The 19596-nt window shown below is 41.9% G+C and overlaps 1 protein-coding gene across 7 annotated transcripts in view; it reads left to right on the top strand.

Moving 5' to 3' along the window:
* Positions 1-19596, top strand: part of mtd (mustard) — a 2476738-nt gene that overhangs the window by 2211979 nt on the left and 245163 nt on the right. The window lies entirely within an intron of this gene.

Raw genomic sequence — 19596 nt, 5'->3', positions numbered from 1 at the left:
TTATACAATATGGATATCAAATGAAAACTGTTGATGAGTGCTTTAGTCCAGGGTAATTTTCATACCTAGTGGTTACTAGGATCTCGAGATATAGGCCAAAACGTGGACCCGGGCACCCCTAGAATGTGTTTATACAATATGGATATCAAATGAAAGCGGTTGATGAGTGCTTTAGTACAGGGTAGTTTTCATACCTATTTGTGACTAGGGTCTCGAGATATAGGCCAAACGTGGATCAGGGTAACACTAGGATGTGTTTTTAAATTATGGATATCAAATTGAAGCTGTTGGTGTGTGCTTTAGTAAAGAGTAAGCTTTATGCCGCTGGGTGTCTAGAGTCTCGAGATATAGGCAAAAACGTGGACCCGGATACACCTAGAATGTGTTTTTATATTATGGGTATCAAATTGAAGCTGTTGATGTGTGCTTTAGTACAGATTAAGTTTTACACCGCTGTGTGACTAGGGTCTCGAGATATACGCCAAAACATGGACCCCCCTAGAATGTGTGTGTATTATGGATATCAAATGAAAGCTGTTGCTGAGAGCTTTAAAGTAATTTTAATTGTGATATTCGATTTAGTCGCATCAATCTTGCAAATCTGATAAATATGCATGCGAAGCCGAAATAAAGACATGAATTAATAATATCCACGTTCCTATTTGCATACGTCCTATTCGATTTGCCTGAAATTTGGTATATACATTTTTCTATATCAGTATCTGCGATGCTTTTTTCCGGGAAGTAGACCAGAGACGGACTGGGACTGTGATTAGAACTAGGGTTGGGACTGAAACTGAGACTGAGACTCGGAATGGGACTGGAACAAAATACATACAATGAAAAAAACTTGAGAGAAGAGAAAAGAGAGAAGGAGACTGAGAAAGAGATACAATGAGACGAAGATGGAGATAGATGAAGTGAAAAATACGGAGGGAGGAGTGAAAACAAAGATTAGGAAAAAGTGTAGAGGACCGAGGGTATAGTTAGACGGAAAAAGCTTATTAAAATGTATGCAGATAGACCAAATTTAGGGCAGAACAACGTCTGCCGGATCTGCTAGTTTTATATATATAGAAGATAGATAGAAGATGTGTATAGCCTGAAGTTAGCAAATAATTTTAATGGCGGAAGATTATTAAACATCCAAAAGGAATAACAACTGTAGTCAAAATTTAGATGTTATAATAACCTAGGTTTGTATGGCAGCTATAGTTCTGAAAAATCCCATTTGTAGGGAAGGTACCACGCCCTCTTTTGCCCAATTCTACATTTTACTGGAGGTGTTTGGACTTAACCTTATATAGCTTCTTACCAATTTTCATTATCCTGCCATTAATACATTGAGAGATATGCAGTATGATAAACTCCATTTATATTGGAGGTGCCACGCCCCCATCTTGCACACCACACATTTTCTTGGAGGTTTTGGGATTGACCTCATATAACTCATTACTGAATTTCAATGTTCTAGCATGAATACCTTCAGAGTTATGTAGTACCAAATATTCATTTTGCATGGGAGGTGCCACGCCCCTTTTATATATCGATATTAGTTTTAGCCTATGACCATCCCTGGAAGGTTTGTAGTGGGTTGTGTAAATTTTGTTATGATCGGTCGATCCGTTTAGGACGCAACTCGATCTATACCTAGTACCAAAGATTCCATTTGTATGTGAGGTGCCACGACCCTTTAATATAGCCCAAAACTTTCGTGTTGATCGAAGTAATCTATAGCCAAACTTTGAGGATGATTGAAGTGTGGGAAATATTTTTCCATAGCCAACACACACACACACAGAATTTAATTTTTATATATATAGATGTTTCTGGGAGCTGTATCGACCACGTTTTATGTCGTAATAGTTGCGAACTTTTCTATAGTTTCACTAGCATAAATTTTGATTTGAGTATTACAGATCATAATATGACTGGCATAGTGATGCAAGATGTACACAAAAAAAATCGCTAATAATAATATTGATAAAATTGCAAACACAAGCTTTACCAAAATAAATTTCGGTTGCCTAAATGAAAGATTTGCGGGATGAGTCCTGGGAGTAAGTGTATGCGGAAGATATTGTTTCCAATGCATGCAATATATTTCAAAATGTCTTTAAAAGTCACATAAGGCATGCACCCTTTTCCTTTACTCCTCGTAGTTTAGCCCAAAAAAAAAACCTTGGATTAGCAAGGCATTAGTAAATAAGATACGCTTAAAAAATAAGCTTGGGAATAAGTGCAGCAAACGCCCGTTCAATGCAAAACTTCGAAGCCGATATAAGAAGTTATGTAAGGAATTGAGAAAGGAAATTCCCTTGGAGCGTGGTAGCTATTACCGTAAAGAGTTCAGGTCCTCGTATGTGCTTTGCACACAGAGTATATATACTTTGATTGGATAACGGTTCGTTGTACAGGTATAAACGAATCGAGATAGATATATACTTCCATATATCAAAATCATCAATATCCACAAAAAAAAAAAAAAATGATTAAGCCATGTCCGTCCGTCCGTCTATCCGTTAACACGACAACTTGAGTAAATATTGAGATATCTTCACCAAATTTGGTACACGAGCTGATCTTTACCTAGGTTAGGTTAGGTTAGGTTCAAGTGGCTGCCGTCCACATTGGAGCGGCTTACTTAGGCCTTTATAGGCCCATTGTGAAACCAACAAATCTCCTAATCAAAGCACTTCGTTGAGTTTATGAAGCTAACTAAGCGTCGTGTATTGACCTCAGCTATATCAGTCAGATCTACGAGAAACATCTTGCCCATAAAACGTTGCCTTCTTCTACCGAGCGCTGGATATTCACAGAGTAGATGCCTAACAGTTTCAGGTTCTTCTTCGTTGCCGCAGCTTCTACAATAATCATTAAACGGAGCGCAAATCCTTTCCGCATGCGGTCCAATACAAACATGACCCGTAAGAAGACCTACAACTAAGGAAACATCCCTCTTACGGAGAGTGAGAAGCTCTCGCGATCTCTTCTCATTCCATTCCGGCCATGTGAGTTTTGCCGTGTGGCATCTATCATGATGCTTCCTGGATCCTGCTTCCATCAGTAGAGCCTCCTTTATCTTGAGATTGCAGGTGGAGAGCGGCATGCCCAACCTGTTCCAGGATGGCGAAAATGGAAGGGAGGTACCCTTTCTTGCAAGCTCATCTGCCCTCTCATTACCTGGTATGCCCTCATGTCCCTGAACCCATACCAGATGCAGAAAAAACTGCTCAGCCATCACGTTAAGTGATCTGCGACAGCCTACTACAGTTTCAGAATTAGCTGTGACAGAGTCAAGGGCTTTCAGTGCTGCTTGACTGTCTGAGAAAATGTAAATATGCTTCTGGGAGACTGCCTTCTCCCTAAGGCAGTCCACAGCATCTTGTATTGCCGCAAGCTCGGCCTGAAGTACGCTACAGTGATCCGGAAGGCGAAACGATCTTTGTATCTCCAATCGTTCGAATAGACACCCCCTCCGACCCTGTTATCCAGTTTAGATCCATCTGCGTAGATATGAATGCTGTTAGTGGGCCAATCAGGGTCATTCACCTACTGTTCCCTCTCAGGGATTAATATCTCGTATCCCTTGTTAAAGTTGGTATGTGGTTTGCAGAAATCTGTCCATTCTGGTATGCAGAATCTGTCGAGAATTTCAGTATGTTTGCAGTGCGCCCATGTGGTCAGTTTCCTCAGCCTGAAAGCTGCACTCGCTGCATATTTAATGCCTATTATATCTATGGGTAGTAGGTTCAGTATTACATTCATAGCCTCCGTTGGCGTTGTGCGGTGAGCTCCGGTTATGCATAGTAGTGCAGATCTTTGCACATTTTGAAGAGCAATAACCGTCGAGGATTTATTCAGGGCGGGCCCACCATACTGCCACCCCGTATAGCAATGTTGGCCTAACTATGGCCGTGTATATCCAATGTACTATCATAGGGGTCATACCCCATTTCCGTCCAATTGCCCCTTTACATGTGTAGAGGGCAACCGTGGCCTTACGGGCACGTTCCGTGGTGTTTTGCGTCCAGTTCAATTTCTTATCAAGTGTGAGCCCTAGATACTTGGCGGACTCACTTAACTTAAGCACTGTGTTTGCCAGCACTGGAGTTGAGAGACGTGGTATCTTATACCTCTTCGTAAAGAGCACCAGCTCCGTTTTATGTGGGTTCACGCCCAGACTATTATCAACGGCCCATGCTTCGACCCTTCTTAATTCCACCGGCATCATATCGCAGTGAGTTTGTGGAAACTTCCCACTTATCACCAAGGCAAGGTCGTCAGCATATGCTATAGCTTTACAGCCCCTCCCCTCCTCCATGCCCCTTAGCAGTTGATTCACCGCCAAGACCCACAGCAGAGGGGATAGGACTCCACCTTGGGGAGTTCCCCTACTGACGAACCTGCTCACCGATACCCCTGCAAGTTCTGCCTGTACTACCCTGCATAGCAGCAATTGATGCACAAGACCCACCAGCTGAGATTCGATGCCCAGATCAGTCAGTACCTTAATGATTGAGTCGGGTTTAATGTTATTGAACGCTCCTTCTATGTCTAGGAAGGCTGCCAGGCAGTATTCCTTGAAGGAGAACGATCTCTCTATGCACGATGTAATTTCGTGCAATGCCGTTTCCGTTGATTTACCCTTCATATAGGCGTGTTGTGGCGGCCACCGTGGTGTGATGGTAGCGTGCTCCGCCTATCACACCGTATGCCCTGGGTTCAACTCCCGGGCAAAGCAACATCAAAATTTTAGAAATAACATTTTTCAATTAGAAGAAAATTTTTCTAAGCGGGGTCGCCCCTCGGCAGTGTCTGGCAAGCGCTCCGATTGTATTTCTGCCATGAAAAGCTCTCAGTGAAAACTCATCTGCCTTGCAGATGCCGTTCGGAGTCGGCATAAAACATGTAGGTCCCGTCCGGCCAATTTGTAGGGAAAAATCAAGAGGAGCACGACGAAAATTGGAAGAGAAGCTCGGCCTTAGATCTCTTCGGAGGTTATCGCGCCTTACATTTTTTTTTTTTTTATAGGCGTGTTGTGCTTCAGAGAGTTGGCCATTCACTGCCTCCCTGATATATGTTTCCATCAGTCTCTCCATCACCTTTAGTTGAAAGGAAGATGGACTAATGGGTCTGAAGTCCTTAGGCTTCGCGTGGATATTTTCCATATACTTGGGATGTGGTTTAGTGCCACGACACCTCCTATTATAGCATATAGCCAGCTAGTGCTGCATTCCAGAGACTGTTGCAGTTGTATAGGTGTAACTCCGTCCGGCCCTGGAGTTTTGAATGGTTCAAAAGATTGGATGGCCCAAGATATCTTATCTCTTGTAATTAGGTTGGGCAATATAGGTTGCACTGTTGCTTGTGTCAAGCTTTTTGTATCCTCTGGTTCGTTCCTAGCTGCATCTGTGTGTATCTAGCAGTAGATCCAGGGTTTCCTCCCCAGTTTCGGTCCATGAACCATCAGGCCTTTTCAAGCATCCTGGAGCCGTATTAGCTGATCTGGAAAGTACTTTCCTGAGTCTACCCCCTTCAGAGACTGTTTCCATGCTGCTACAGAAATCTCGCCAGGAGGATCTTTTGGCTTTCCTTAGCTCAAACTTATAATTTCTAAGATGTTCTTTGTATATTTCCCAATGCTGCTCATCGCAGAGGCTTTAGCTGCATTGAAAGTGGTCCTACTTAACCTGCGAAGGTTTTCGATTTGTGAATTCCACCATGGTGGCTTCTTTTTACCCCTTCGAATTATCTTGGGACAGACTTTATCTAGTGTTTTGCGGCATGCCCCCGTGAAGTTATTTACCAGTCTTTCTAGTTCTGGTATGCTACCTGGTGTTTCGGGTACGCTCTCAAGTGGCAATATCTTAACTAGTTCCCTATTGTATTCTTGCCAATTTGTATTTTTAATTTTTCTGGTGGCAGCGCTCTGCTTTTTCGCCAAGCCTAAGTCGAATTGGATGTAACGATGGTCAGATAATGAGTGGTCCTTAGGGACCCTAAGACTGAGACTAAGGTGACATCGAGAACTTCCCTTCTTGTCTTTGTAATAAAGGTTGGTTCAGTTCCCATATTGCTTATGTTAGTCTAGAGCTTAGGATGAAATCAAAAAGTAACTCACCCCTTTCGTTTTCGTCATTACTCCCCCAGGTGGAGTGGTGCGTGTTTACATCTCCTCCCAGTATCAGTGCACCTGACGGTCGATGTCGGCACCGTCTTCTCATGGGCTAGATAAATTGATGATAGCCTGATTTGACCCATACTCATGCTCAGGCTGATAGTTGTTGTGTCTTCATCACTAAATTGAGGAAGAAACAAAACATTAAGCTTGGTACTAACAAGTATACACGATCTTGGCTTTCCCGAGGTGCCACAACTTACCAGTGTATAGCCGGTGGACTTGAGTCCGCAAATGTTTTGTCCAACCACCTACGGCTCCTGGATGAGGACAATATCAGCTGCCCCTTTAGATGTCAGTCGGAGCAGCAGTGCAGCGGAAGCTGCTTTACTATGGTGCAGGTTTATCTGGAGGACCCGCACCAACATCGCACATTTTCTCTCCCTCCTTGAGCGTAGAGTTAGCTGCATCCTCCATCATCAGCTCTTCCTCCGTATAATGCAGGTGTAACCCGCCTATCCCCATGGATGAGGTAGACGAGGCGTAGCCGTCCAGCGTATCCGGCTCACGCCCATCTGCCTTTGCATCTGCGTTGATGTCGTTACTGTAGACCCTTACAGTCACGGTGTCTAAACCATAATTTATTTCGCCTCCAGTTTTCCTCAATACTGTCAGCGATTCCTCATTCAGTAGGAGAACAGCCTGACGTGTTGCTCTGTCCCCCTTCTCCACGCTGAAAACTCTCCAATTGGCGGCTGGAAGCGTCGGGTTGAGGATCCTTATCATACTGAGTATCCTCTCTGGTTCAGCTCGTTTTGCCGGTAGCCACACCCTTGCTCGTGGCCGTGACGGTATATCTTTGAAGTCGACCGCCCTGAGCTTCGCTCCAGGGTAGACTTCACCTACAGACTCTACCTCCTTTTTGTATGCGGCTGCGGACCTCTCGTCTCCGCATGCCACGACTTTGATACTACCTTGGAACCACCCTGCATCCTTGGATACCGGTGGCGGTCCAGGATTGCGCGTAAGAACGTCCAGGGTGATATTCGAAAGCTCGCTTTTCACCCATTTCCATTTGTCTTTTTTTTTTACGCCGTCTTCCTGATTTTCGTCAAGGACCCCTAGCAGGATTTTGTCCTTGACCACTTCTGCAAAAGAGCGCCCATGCACCATCGGCGTCTTTGGTTTGGTAGGCACTACTTCCGCCGACCTTGCCCTTTTGGTTGCCACTTGTGGCCCCCTTTCTTCTGCCAGACGAAAGTCGGGTATCACCTCTTTCGCCCATTGAATCTCTGCCAGTATTTCTCCTACGTTGTCGCTTTCCGCTCTACTCTCGAGGTCTGGCATACGTGCAGATCTGGTTAGTATCCTTGCAGCCGCTCTCCTGTGCTTGTATCCAACTTCACTGGGATTTGGCCGTTCACTAGGCTTCGTGAAGGCCGTGGGTGTCGGGGGTGGACCACGCGCTTCAACCTAGGCTGCATTCTGCATACCTGGTGCGTCTCTGCTAGTGCCAGGAGTATCCCGGAGAACTCCCCTTTTCCCTGGCTCACTGCCTAAAGTTTTGTTGGGGAGAGGGCATCGCCACTCGTCTTGAACCATCCCCTTTTTTAGCCATATTATGGCGGTTAGAATGACTCTGCATCACACTTGTCACCGTTGTGGTGGGCAGAAGCCCTCCCGGCCTTTGAAGAGCGCCGGTCTCTTTTTGTTTTTATTTTTTTATTTTTATTACATTCGTTCATGTTCCCACGAGTGGCGGAGAAAAGGAACGTCCACCAGGTGCAGAGATCCGCAATACCCAGGTCTTCATACAACCTGGTGTGACCTGCTGCCAGGAGGGCTCCGTTCGCGACTGGGCTATTGAGGGGCCCCCAGCCTGGCTGATCATCGGCACGGAAACGCATAACGCCTTGATCCAGCCTCCGAGAAGGAAAGGAAACAGGAAAGAAGGAAAGAGAGAGAAAAAGTAAAATTAAGAGAGAGAAAGATACCCCAGAAACCATGGTCAAGAATCATTTCCGTGTAGCCAGGCTATTTATGAGTCAGGCACATAGCCCTGATTCCTGATCTTAGCTGGACACCGTCCTGACATCGCTCAGGCTCAGTACTGTAGTGTCCATTTCCAGTCGGCACCCTCGTGGAGGGTTGAGTTGGGGATTTGCGCCAACAGATCTGTACCTAGAATAGAAATGAAAATGAGCGAAATCGGATGATAACCACGCCCACTTTTATATGTATATATAACATTTTGAAAAATACAAAAAACATGATTATTTAGTAAATAATACATCTAGAACGTTGAAATTTGACGTATGGGCTGATATTGAGACTCTTATAAAAATTAAATAAAAAAAAATGTTAAAATGGGCGTGGCACCGCCCACTTGTGACAAAATCAATCTTATAAATATGATTAATCATAAATCAAAAATCGTTAAACCTATCATAACAAAATTCGACAGAGGTTGCCTTTACTATAAGGAATGCTTTGAAGAAAAATGAACGAAATCGGTTAAGGACCGCGCCCACTTTTATATAAACGATTTTTAAAAGGGTCGTGGACGAATAAAATAAGCTATATCTTTGCCAAAAAGAGCTTTATATCAATGGTATTTCATTTCCCAAGTGGATTTATAACAATAAATAGGAAAACTTCAAATTTAAAAAAATGGGCGTGGCACCGCCCCTTTTATGACTAAACAATTTTCTATGTTTCAGGAGCCATAACTCGAAGAGAAATGAACGGGTCGAAATAAAATTGGGTACACAGATTTTCCTTATAGGAGGAAATATTTCTAGAAAAAATGGACAAGATCGGTTAAAGACTACGCCCACTTTTATATAAAAGATTTTTAAAAGGATCGTAGACGAAAATAATAAGCTATATCTTAGCGAAAAAGTGCTTTGTGTAAATAGAATTTTACTTTTTAATTGAATTATAACATTAAATTGGAAAACACTAAAATTTTTGAAAATGGGTGTGGCACCGCCCCTTTTATGACCAAGCAATTTTCTATGTTTCGGGAGCCATGACTCGAAGAAAAATTGACGGATCGTAATAAACATTTCCCTATATTAGAGAATATTCTAGTAAAAATGGACAGGATCGGTTAAAGACCACGGCAACTTAGATATAAAACAAGTTTAAAAGGGTCGTAAGTAAGTAAGTTAAAAGGGTCGTAGACTAGAATAATAAGCTATAACTTAGCAAAAAATAGTTTTGAATCAATGACATTTCACTTACCAAGTTTTATTGTAAGAGGAAATGGGGAGACATTTGTTTTAATCGAGCGGTGCAACGTGTTATGTAGAAAAGTAATTTATCTGAAATAAAATGTGCAATTGAAGCTCACGCTGAGTATATAATGTTCGGTTACACGCGAACTTAGACAACCTTACTTGTTAATAATCACTTTGTATCAGTCGGGCAAAGTCAAGTTTCAGCATCTTCATCAGAATTTTCAACGTTGAGATCTGTTTTGTCTATTTCAAACAACAGTTTTCTCTTTGAGCCTTTTACCGGCCTTGAAGTTTTGAAGGCCATTAATGCATTAAATGACTCAGGCATGCTTAACCAACGAACCGATATCATTTCGTTACGATAATGAATGTTAATAAACGAAACGAAATGACTTTGTTCGTATATTAACGTTAATTATCTTAACGAAATGATATCGGTTCGTTGGTTAAGCATGCCTGAAATGACTCCAGATTATGTGGGCATGACGGAATCTCTAATCAAGTTTTAAAACGTGTGGCATTAAATTTAATTGATATTGTTACGAATATTAGCAACACTAAGGGGTACCGCTATCTCTAAGCCGATGCTGGGCAGTGACGTGAATTCACATCAATAATTCAATCATTGTGTCTACACATACACGTACACGCAGCGGAGAGGCAACGCAAAGACACATGCAGATATCTTATCTGAGGTGCTCCTAAGAGCCTTCCGCGATTTACAACCAGATTGACTGAATTTTGTGTGTGTTAGTGCAGTCGGGTGGCTTCGTGACACACGTATTTGTTGTCGGCTACACGTTGATGAAAATCAAAAATTTTTGTTTTTTTCATTTGACGCTAGCTTATTTGATAGTCGCGGGGTGTGATTGACAAAACGCAGTGTTGTATTTAGTTTTTGTCGACATTCAGAATGAACAAGTGCGCGCAAGAACAGCAATTCATATTAAAATTTATTGAAAATTATCAATGCTTAGCAGCTTTATGGAATGTAAAGCTTTTATTATTATTTAATAAAATTTTTATTAATTTTTTTATTATTTAATAAAACTGCTGTAGTTGCAAGTAAAAAAAAGTCATCATCCGATGACGGCATATTCACGTCCGAACGCTACGGTTTCTCAATGCAAATGTTGATTGATGACTTTTTATTTGATAGTCGCGGGGCAAGCGTCAAATACCGGACACGCACACATACAAAAATTCAGTCAATTTGGTTGTAAATCGCGGAAGGCTTTAAAGGTATGCAATTGTAATTGTGGAAGTGTCGCTCACACATACAAGCGCATGGGGTATGAGAGAAGCTATAAAAATTATACATCTGTAGCTGTAGCTGAGAAATTTATAACTAACTAGTAAGTTCTGGAATTCGAAAAGCCTAGAAATATGCATCAAGGAAATCGGACAGTACAAAAGGGCGGCAACAGTAGAAGCGAGAAGTCAGTTTCGTTTTAACTATCAATCAGTTTTTGATTAAGCGCGCAATCTGTCGCGCAATAGTAGAGTTTCATTTGAGCTATGAATCCGTTTGGTTATTAAGCAAGCTATTAGTTGCAAAGTATAAGTGTTATTGTGAAGTACTTTAATAAAGGCCATTTTTTCCATTATTCAATATTGGAGTTATTTATTCAGTTTAGTGATACGAACTTAGCAAAAGGGCAAATAAGAGGATTTGCAAGTAAATTCGTTATAATTGCTGTCAGAAGAGGAATTGTTGAATAAATTCCGAAGATTGGGAATACAACTTGGACATGGCAAAGTTGAGTGAATTGACGATCCAGCAAACTGAAGGAGGAGTTGGAAGTCCGTGGATTGGCTACTTTTGGCGATAAATCCCAGCTACAAAAACGACTAAGTGTAGCTATGGTATTTGAAGGAATCTTCAATGCTGAGGAGTATGTCTTTCATTATGATAGCGACAAAACAACAACAAAAATGGAAGAAAAACGAAACACCGCAGACAGTGACGAACACAATATCTGTACAAATATCGACAATGGCATCTCAACTGGAGTCACAGCAGGCACGCATTTCAGAAATGGCGTCGCAAATGTCATCTCAATTGGAAGAACAAAAGACATATATGTCATCTCACCTGGAAGCGCAAGAGGCACGTATATCTGGAATGTCGACAAAAATTTCGGAACAAGTATCATCGCAGCTCTTTGCGAAACTGAAAGAGCAGGATGCAAAAATTTTACAACTCGCGGACAAAATTGATGCCGAGATAGAAGCGTTGAAAGGTCTTATGCAACAGTTACAACTAAATCGCCCAGCTGTTCCAGCGAGCCATCCGAAGGTAAAAACTCCATCTTTTGACGGCTCTGTTCCTTTCGAGGTATTCAAGCTTCAAATTGAGAAGACGTCAGCAGTGAACAACTGGAATGCTGAAGATAAAGTGGCTGCTCTATTCGTAGCATTGAAGGGGCCAACAGCCGAAATCCTGCAGACGATTCCCGAAGGAGAGCGGAACAACTATGAAGCATTGATGGCTGCTGTCGAGAGACGTTATGGAAGCGAGCATAGAAAACAGATATACCAAATTGAGTTGCAAAACCGTTACCAAAAAGCAAATGAGACATTACAGGAGTTTGCTTCGGATGTTGAAAGGTTGGCTCATTTGGCAAATGTTGACGCACCCGTGGAGTACACCGAGAAGGTAAAAATTCAGAGTTTTATAAATGGCATACGGGACGTAGAAACGAAGCGAGCGACATATGCAAACTCAAAACCCACATTTGCAGAAACGGTATCCCATGCACTGACTCAGGAAACAGTGTCACTTTTGAGTAAGCCTGCATACAAAGCTCATCGCGTGGAAGTGGAAATGCCAGATTGGGTAGACACAATTTTGGAAGCACTGAAAGGGTTACAACAGAAAAATTCCGGAGTTATGAAGTGTTTCAAGTGCGGTAACCCCAGTCACATTGCACGTCATTGCAGCACCGGTCCTGGTAGTTCCAACTTGGGTGGCCGTAAACGCAGAACGGGAGGAGATGAGCAACAGCGTGCCAGATGTAAAAATCGAGAGCTAGCTCCAGCTGTTGAATGTCCTGTGATATCTGTCTGGCAAATTGGAAGAAAATCGAGTAGTCTTAACGTCAGAGGAAATGTGGATGACAAAGAACGTGTACTGACTGTCGATACGGGCGCATCTCATTCCGTGATCCGATCTGATTTGGTCAACAGGAGAGTAAAGCCATTACCTGGAGCAAGATTACGTACGATTACTGGCGAGTATAACCAAGTCCAGGGAGAAGTGGTATGTGAAGTATTAATTGGAAAGGTCATGGTTCTACACAAATTCATTGTGGCGGAGATTGTTGATGAAGTCATATTGGGAATGGACTTCTTAGTGGACCATGACATCAGGATCGATATGCGGAGAAAAATTATGCGTTATAAGAACCAGAATATACCACTTAACTTTAGTTTGGAGAAAGGGTTCAGCAGTAATCGGGTACTGGTGGAGAAGACTCGACATAGACCACGAAATTCAAAGGTAAAGGTTGATGGAAAAAATGGGCCAAACAAATCAAAACCGAAGGTACCTGTGAGAGAAACATTGGCATTGAAAAGCCCTATCGGACGTACTAAAACGAAGGAAAGAATTTCGCAAAAAGAATGCAAGGGTGGTTTCAAGCCAGGGCACACTACTGTTGTGAAGCGTCGGAACGATACTGATTATGCAAAGCAAATCCGTCCAGCACAAGCTCTACGAAGTAGTTCATTGGCCAAACAACAGAGTGTGAAGGAACGGCCCAGGGTAATGAGTAGTAAGATGAAACATTGGCATGACAAGAACTTTAATTCGGAAGGTTTCTTGGCGGGAGATTTGGTACTGTTATACAACCCTCACCGGCGGAAAGGTGTTCCATCCAAATTTCGGTGCAGTTGGCAAGGCCCGTACAAAGTTGTGAAGAAGATCAGTGACACCATCTACCGCATATAAACCATTGGGAAACCACGAAGTAGAAGAGTGGTACATTTGGAGATGCTAGCGGCGTTTAGATCGAGAGATTTGTCTGATCGGGACGATCAGACTTAGGTGGATGGCAGTGTGACGAATATTAGCAACACTAAGGGGTACCGCTATCTCTAAGCCGATGCTGGGCAGTGACGTGAATTCACATCAATAATTCAATCATTGTGTCTACACATACACGTACACGGCAACGAACAGACACATGCAGAACTACCATCTCACGCAGATAATGAGTGGACATGGCGGTTTCAAAGAGTATTTATGGAAGCGTAGGATAGAGGAAGATCCTCATTGCCCAATGTGTACCACAGAGTTAGAAAACGCAGAACACGTCATGTTCTACTGCCCCCGTTTCCACGAAGAAAGACTCACCTTGCATGGAGTCTTTGGGGAGGAACCTACCACGAGAAATTTAGTTTCACGTATGTGCAGCAGGAAAGAATGCTGCACCGCAGTGAGCAAAATGCAATTTATAGTAATGACACGCCTGATGGATGTTGAGAGGGAGCGCAGAGAAATGCGCATGCGAAGCAGTGGCGATTAAATGGACACTCAGAGCAAATAGCGGGAACCTGGACGCAGGGACAACAGTAGGCTCTTAAAAAATGAGAAATATGGAACGCCACCCTGAAGTAATGCGAAAGTGGTGCCGGGGTGGGCGACGGTTCCAGAACGGGGCTGTTTTTTAGTCCACGGACACACGGTTGCTGCGACGGCAGCAATTATGGTGCATTAGGCATTTTTCAGCCTCCCCGCAAAAAAAAAAAAAAAACAAAAAAAAAAAAAAAAGACACATGCAGAAATCTTATCTGAGGTGCTCCTAAAGGTATGCACTTGTAATTGTGGAAGTGCCGCTCACACATACAAGCGCATGGGGTATGAGAGAAGCTATAAAAATTATACATCTGTAGTTGTAGCTGAGAAATTTATAACTAACTAGTAAGTTCTGGAATTAGAAAAGCCTAGAAATATGCAACAAGCAAATCGGACAGTATAAAAGGGCGGCAACAGTAGAAGCGAGAAGTTAGTTTCGGTTTAACTATCAATCAGTTTTTGATTAAGCACGCAATCTGTCGGGCAATAGTAGAGTTTCATTTGAGCTATGAATCAGTTTGGTTATTAAGCAAGCTATTAGTTGCAAAGTATAAGTGTTATTGTGAAATACCTTAATAAAGGCCATTTTCCATTATTCAATATTGGAGTTATTTATTCAACAGTTTAGTGATACGAACTTAGCAAAAGGGCAAATAAGAGGATTTGCAAGTATATTCGTTACAATATATTAACTCATCTTTTTAATAGAAGTATTTTGTCTGGATCTTTTCCTGACGATTTGAAATGGGCTACTGGTATTCCATTGTTTAAAAAAGGAAGCAAAACAGATGCAAACAATTACAGACCGATTTCTTTACTTCCTGCAATTTCAAAAGTTTTTGAGAAACTTGTCAAATGTAGAATTCTTTCATTTCTTGAAAATAAGAACTTTTTCAGCCCAATGCAATTTGGATGTAGATGTGGGCTGTCAACAGAAGATGTCCTGTTAGAATTTTGTTCCTTTATACACAGCGATTTAGAGAACAAAAAGATCGGTGCTGGATTGTATGTAGATATCACGAAAGCTTTCGTATGATAGATCACCAAATACTATTAGACAAACTGTATTGCGCGGGCTTCCGTGGCTTTATATATAGTTGGCTTAAGTCTTACTTGTCAGGAAGAGTGCAGAAAGTGAAGGTTAGAGGCAGTTCAAGTAATACTGTTATGATTAACCTAGGAGTGCCTCAGGGATCTGTTTTAGGTCCGTTACTATTTGTGGTCTACTTGAACTCAATTTTTTCACTGCCTTGGGAAAGTTGCCGCCTTCGCAGACGACCTTGCTGTTGCCTATTGTTCATCGAACCATCTGGATTTGGTAGCAGGCATCAATAATGACGTACATTTGCTAAGGTTGTGGTTTGCATCACATAAGCTTACTGTCAGCAAAAAAACGCAGATGATGTATTTCAACCTACATCCAAAAATAACACCCGATATTGGAATTGTGTTCCATGCCGCTGATTGCAAGCGTTTTGCACTCAATAGTATACCGTGTTCTGATACAACTTTCAATGTGGAAATAAACTGCTGCGATGCGTGTTTCACAATCGAAAAAGTAAGCGTTTTTCAATACCTCGGTCTTTCTGTTGACCAAAATCTAAGTTGGTCTACGCATATTTCTAGTTTGAAGTCGTACATGCTGTTGAAGGTACCAAAAACGTAATACCAAAATATAATAAATTCGAGTATTTATTGAATTATATTTGAGCATAATAATTTTCACACGTATATTGAATTCAGATGTCTATCAAGAATTGAAAATCAGCTTATTATTAGTATGTATATTAGAACGAATGTAAAAAGGAAATGTCAAAAACAAGAGTGCCATTAGTGTACTAATTTGATTATACATTACATTTTCTCTCCTCTCTAGGATTCATAAGCTGAGGCGTCTGCGGCTGAGGTGTCTGCGGCTGTGCGTCATCTACTTCGGTACTCACCGGTAGACCTGAAGTTTGATGGGCTTGCGATCCTTGGGTTGGTGAAGTATTTGGCTCTTCGCATGGCTTGACACTGGGTGCAGAAAACTCGATATTCCACTCGGCCGATTGGGGTTGAAAACTTGTATTAGGTTGTTTTTTGGAACTTGTGCTGGTGCTCTCATTTTCGTTCCTCCTTATTTGGTTTTGGTGACGGTGAATGGTGTATTTAGGTGTCTATAAGACATACATCACCCTACCGCAAGTTTCGATGATTTTACATTGTATCCAGCGTTCTCTGCCTGCATAATTACGAGCGTAAACGAGTTGTCCCACTTGAAATTTGGATTGCTTGGTTTTAGTATGGTGTTCCTTCGGTAGTAATGCTGAGACAAAAGTATGTGGTTGTCTTCCATGTAATAACTCCACTGGTGATTTTTCCGTGCTCGGGTTTGGAGTGCCTCTATAAGTTATGAGATATTTTAAAAGAGCGGATTTGGCGCTTCTTGTTTCTTTTAACAATTTCGTTATCGACTCCTTGCAAGCCCTTACAAACCGTTCGGCCAATCCGTTAGATGAAGGGTGGAACGGTGCGCTTTGCAAATGCTCGATATTATTTAGCTTACAAAATTTTTGGAAATCCGATGAGGTCAACTGACTACCATTATCGGAGACTAACGTATGAGGTAGTCCTTCAATTGCAAAAAATTTGTGTAGCTTGGAAATTGTTGCGTCGGTTGTGGTAGAATTCATTTTTACGGAAACCTGGATAATGCACTTATCAGCATGATCAACATAGATCCACGAAAAGGGCCAGCAAAGTCTACATGTACCCGTTCCCACGGTGTTGTGGCCTCTGGCCATGAAGAAAATTCACATTTCTGTTGACTAGCCGAAGACTGGCAAATAGTGCATACCCTGCCCACTTTTTCGATAGCCTTTCTAATTTCCGGAAACCACACATAGCGACGCGATATCTGCTTAATACGCGCAGTGCCACAATGACCATCGTGTAGCATGTTTAATGTGCACTGATGTAACTTTTTTGGTATGACTACTCGCAGATACTAAGTTTGTAGTAGAATAACGCCATCTTGGCACGACAGCTGGAAACGACGTTCAAAAAAAGGTTTCAATATTCGTTGCGATTCATTGAGTCGAGCAGGCCATCCCTCTAAAATAATTCTTTTAACGAGTTTAAGGTATTCGTCCTTTTCAGTATGTTTCGCTATGACGGCATCACTGCGCGGAATATACTCAATGACGACTGGGTTTATTTATTGTACATATTGCATTGCCAATTCCTTCGAATCGAAGTCCTTGTCGCCTGCAACAGGTAATCTTGAAAGAGCGTCTGCGTTTCCATGTAGAGACGTGTATCGATATTTGATAAAATAGGCCTGTAAGAGAATCGCCCATTTTTGAAGACGGTGCGTGGTCATAACAGGGAGTTTCTTATTTGGACTGAAGATCGTTATTAAGGCTAGTGTGGCTTTAACAATTTCATTTTTCTAGGTTTTAACGGCTTCTTCTTGCTCACTGCCCCATTGGAATTGCGCTATCTGTCTACGTAAGACATTCAATGCGCTAGACTTTGACGAAAAGTTAGGAATGAATTTGTTATAATAATTAAGTTTTCCAATGAATGTTTCCACTTCTCTAACACTCGTAGGTCTAAGCATCATTTTAATTGCTTCAAGTCTTTTTTCGGAAGGTTTAATACCCTGACAGCTAATTACGTGACCCACATATTTTATATGTTCGCTTGCAAATACACATTTATTGTATTCGCAGCGACGCCCATATTTCACAAATCGTGTAAAAAGCTCACGCGGGTTTTCGACGTGCTACTTATGTGTACGCCCTGTAACTATAAAATCATCTAAATACGTGGCACAACCTATCATTCCACTTATAACTCCCTCCATAAATCTTTAAAAAATGCCCTGAGCGCTGACAATTCCGAATGGCAGTCTTTGATACTGATATAAACCGAAGGGTGTGTTTATGACCAGGAATTTCTTAGATTTCTCACTGAGAGGCAGTTGATGATAAGCTTCGCTTAGATCAAACTTTGAAAAATATTTTCCTCCACGAAATTTTATAAATAACTCCTCTTCTTTGGGGATTGGAGCGGCCCATTCACTCGCATTAATTGGTTTTAGAACACCTACTGATACTAATCTTTCGATTTCGACACGTATCTTATTACGAAACGCAAATGGGGTACCATATGGTTTATTGAACTTCGGTGTGACGTTTGGTTTGAGGGCTATATTAGCTTCGAACAACTTACACTGCCCGGACGGTTCTGATTTGAATATACCTGGAAACTCCTTGCTGAGGTTTGTTAATGTTAAGGCTAACGATTCGGTACATTCCTTGCCTGTGGGAGAAAGCGAAAGATTATTAGATTGAAAATTTGATGGTAAGGATATTTGAAAATTGAGTTTACGAAACCAGTTTAAACCGAGAATATTGGTTGCGTCTTCGGAATCCTCAACTAGCAGTGGTAAGTATTCGTCAATATTCTTGCCCTGGACTTGAACTGTGGTTGCTCCTCTAACAGGAGCGATAGTCCCCCCGTATGCTTTTAGCTGTTGATTTGTAGGTTGGCACGGTGGTTGGCCGATTTCCCTATAGCCAGCAAATCCAATATCCGAACACGACGCTCCCGTGTCTACTTGGAACGTTAGTTTTGTTTTATTTACGTGTAAGTCAACCATTATTTTCTGTTTGTCATTTCCAAAAGTATGTACCGTATCCAATGTGCAGATTTCTTCCATATTTTCATATTCACCGGACTCGATGACATTGATGTTGTTGTTTCGAACAGGTTTCTTTGCTCCCATCGCCGACTTACATACCGATGCTAGGTGCCCAATTTTTAAGCAGCGATTGCATTTAGTTTTGTTCTTATAATGATAACAATCTTCTCGTTTATTGGAAATGGAGCATCCGGGACATGATTGTAACATCTGCTTACTTACTTTGCGATTTGATGTTCGAGACAACTGTCCGGATTTCGTTTTTTGAACCGCATTGACGGTGGCTGCTTCGGCTCCCTGAATTTCGTTGCATGTACGTAAGGTGGCTTCGAATACTGTCGGGCTATTAAGTATTTCCTCTAGAGTTGGATTTACTTTTTGTAACGCGGCTGTTCGCACTTTCTCATGTGGAGTATGGATAACGATCATATCACGGATTTTACTTTCCGCGTATGATTCTTCACAGCCCTGCTTAGCACACTTAAATAGGCAGGCTTTTGCTGCCCCTTTTAGTTCAGCTACCCAGTCACTATACGATTGTTCTGGTTTCATAAGAGTACGATAAAATTTAAATCTTGCGCTTAGGACGTGTACCTTTTCGACAAAATGCTGAATCAGCGCGGAAGTTATTTCTTTGAACGTTTTTTCCTTCACCTTCCCACCAAACAATTTCTGGAGAAGCTCCACTTTTTCAGCTCTATTTCAGCTTAGGATACAAGCGCGTTTTGCGTTATCGTCATTAACGCATGAGCTTCAAAATTTTGTTCCAGCTGTAATAGGTATGTACCCCAGCGATCTTGTGTTTTGTTGAATTTATAAAAAATAGCAGTGTTCTGCCTCTCGCTACTAGAATGCCGCTCCGAAATGAAGTCCTGCATGATTTTTGTATTTGCTCCTATTACGCTTTTGACGAATGCTTGATTGGACGTTTGTAAGTTCTCTATAAGTGTTATAATAGCTTTTT

Source organism: Eurosta solidaginis, chromosome 1 (assembly GCF_040869045.1).
Source record: "Eurosta solidaginis isolate ZX-2024a chromosome 1, ASM4086904v1, whole genome shotgun sequence".
In the NCBI taxonomy this organism is placed as follows: domain Eukaryota; kingdom Metazoa; phylum Arthropoda; class Insecta; order Diptera; family Tephritidae; genus Eurosta; species Eurosta solidaginis.
Note: the sequence above shows the minus strand (reverse complement) of the source record. Positions and strands in the feature narration are given on the sequence as shown.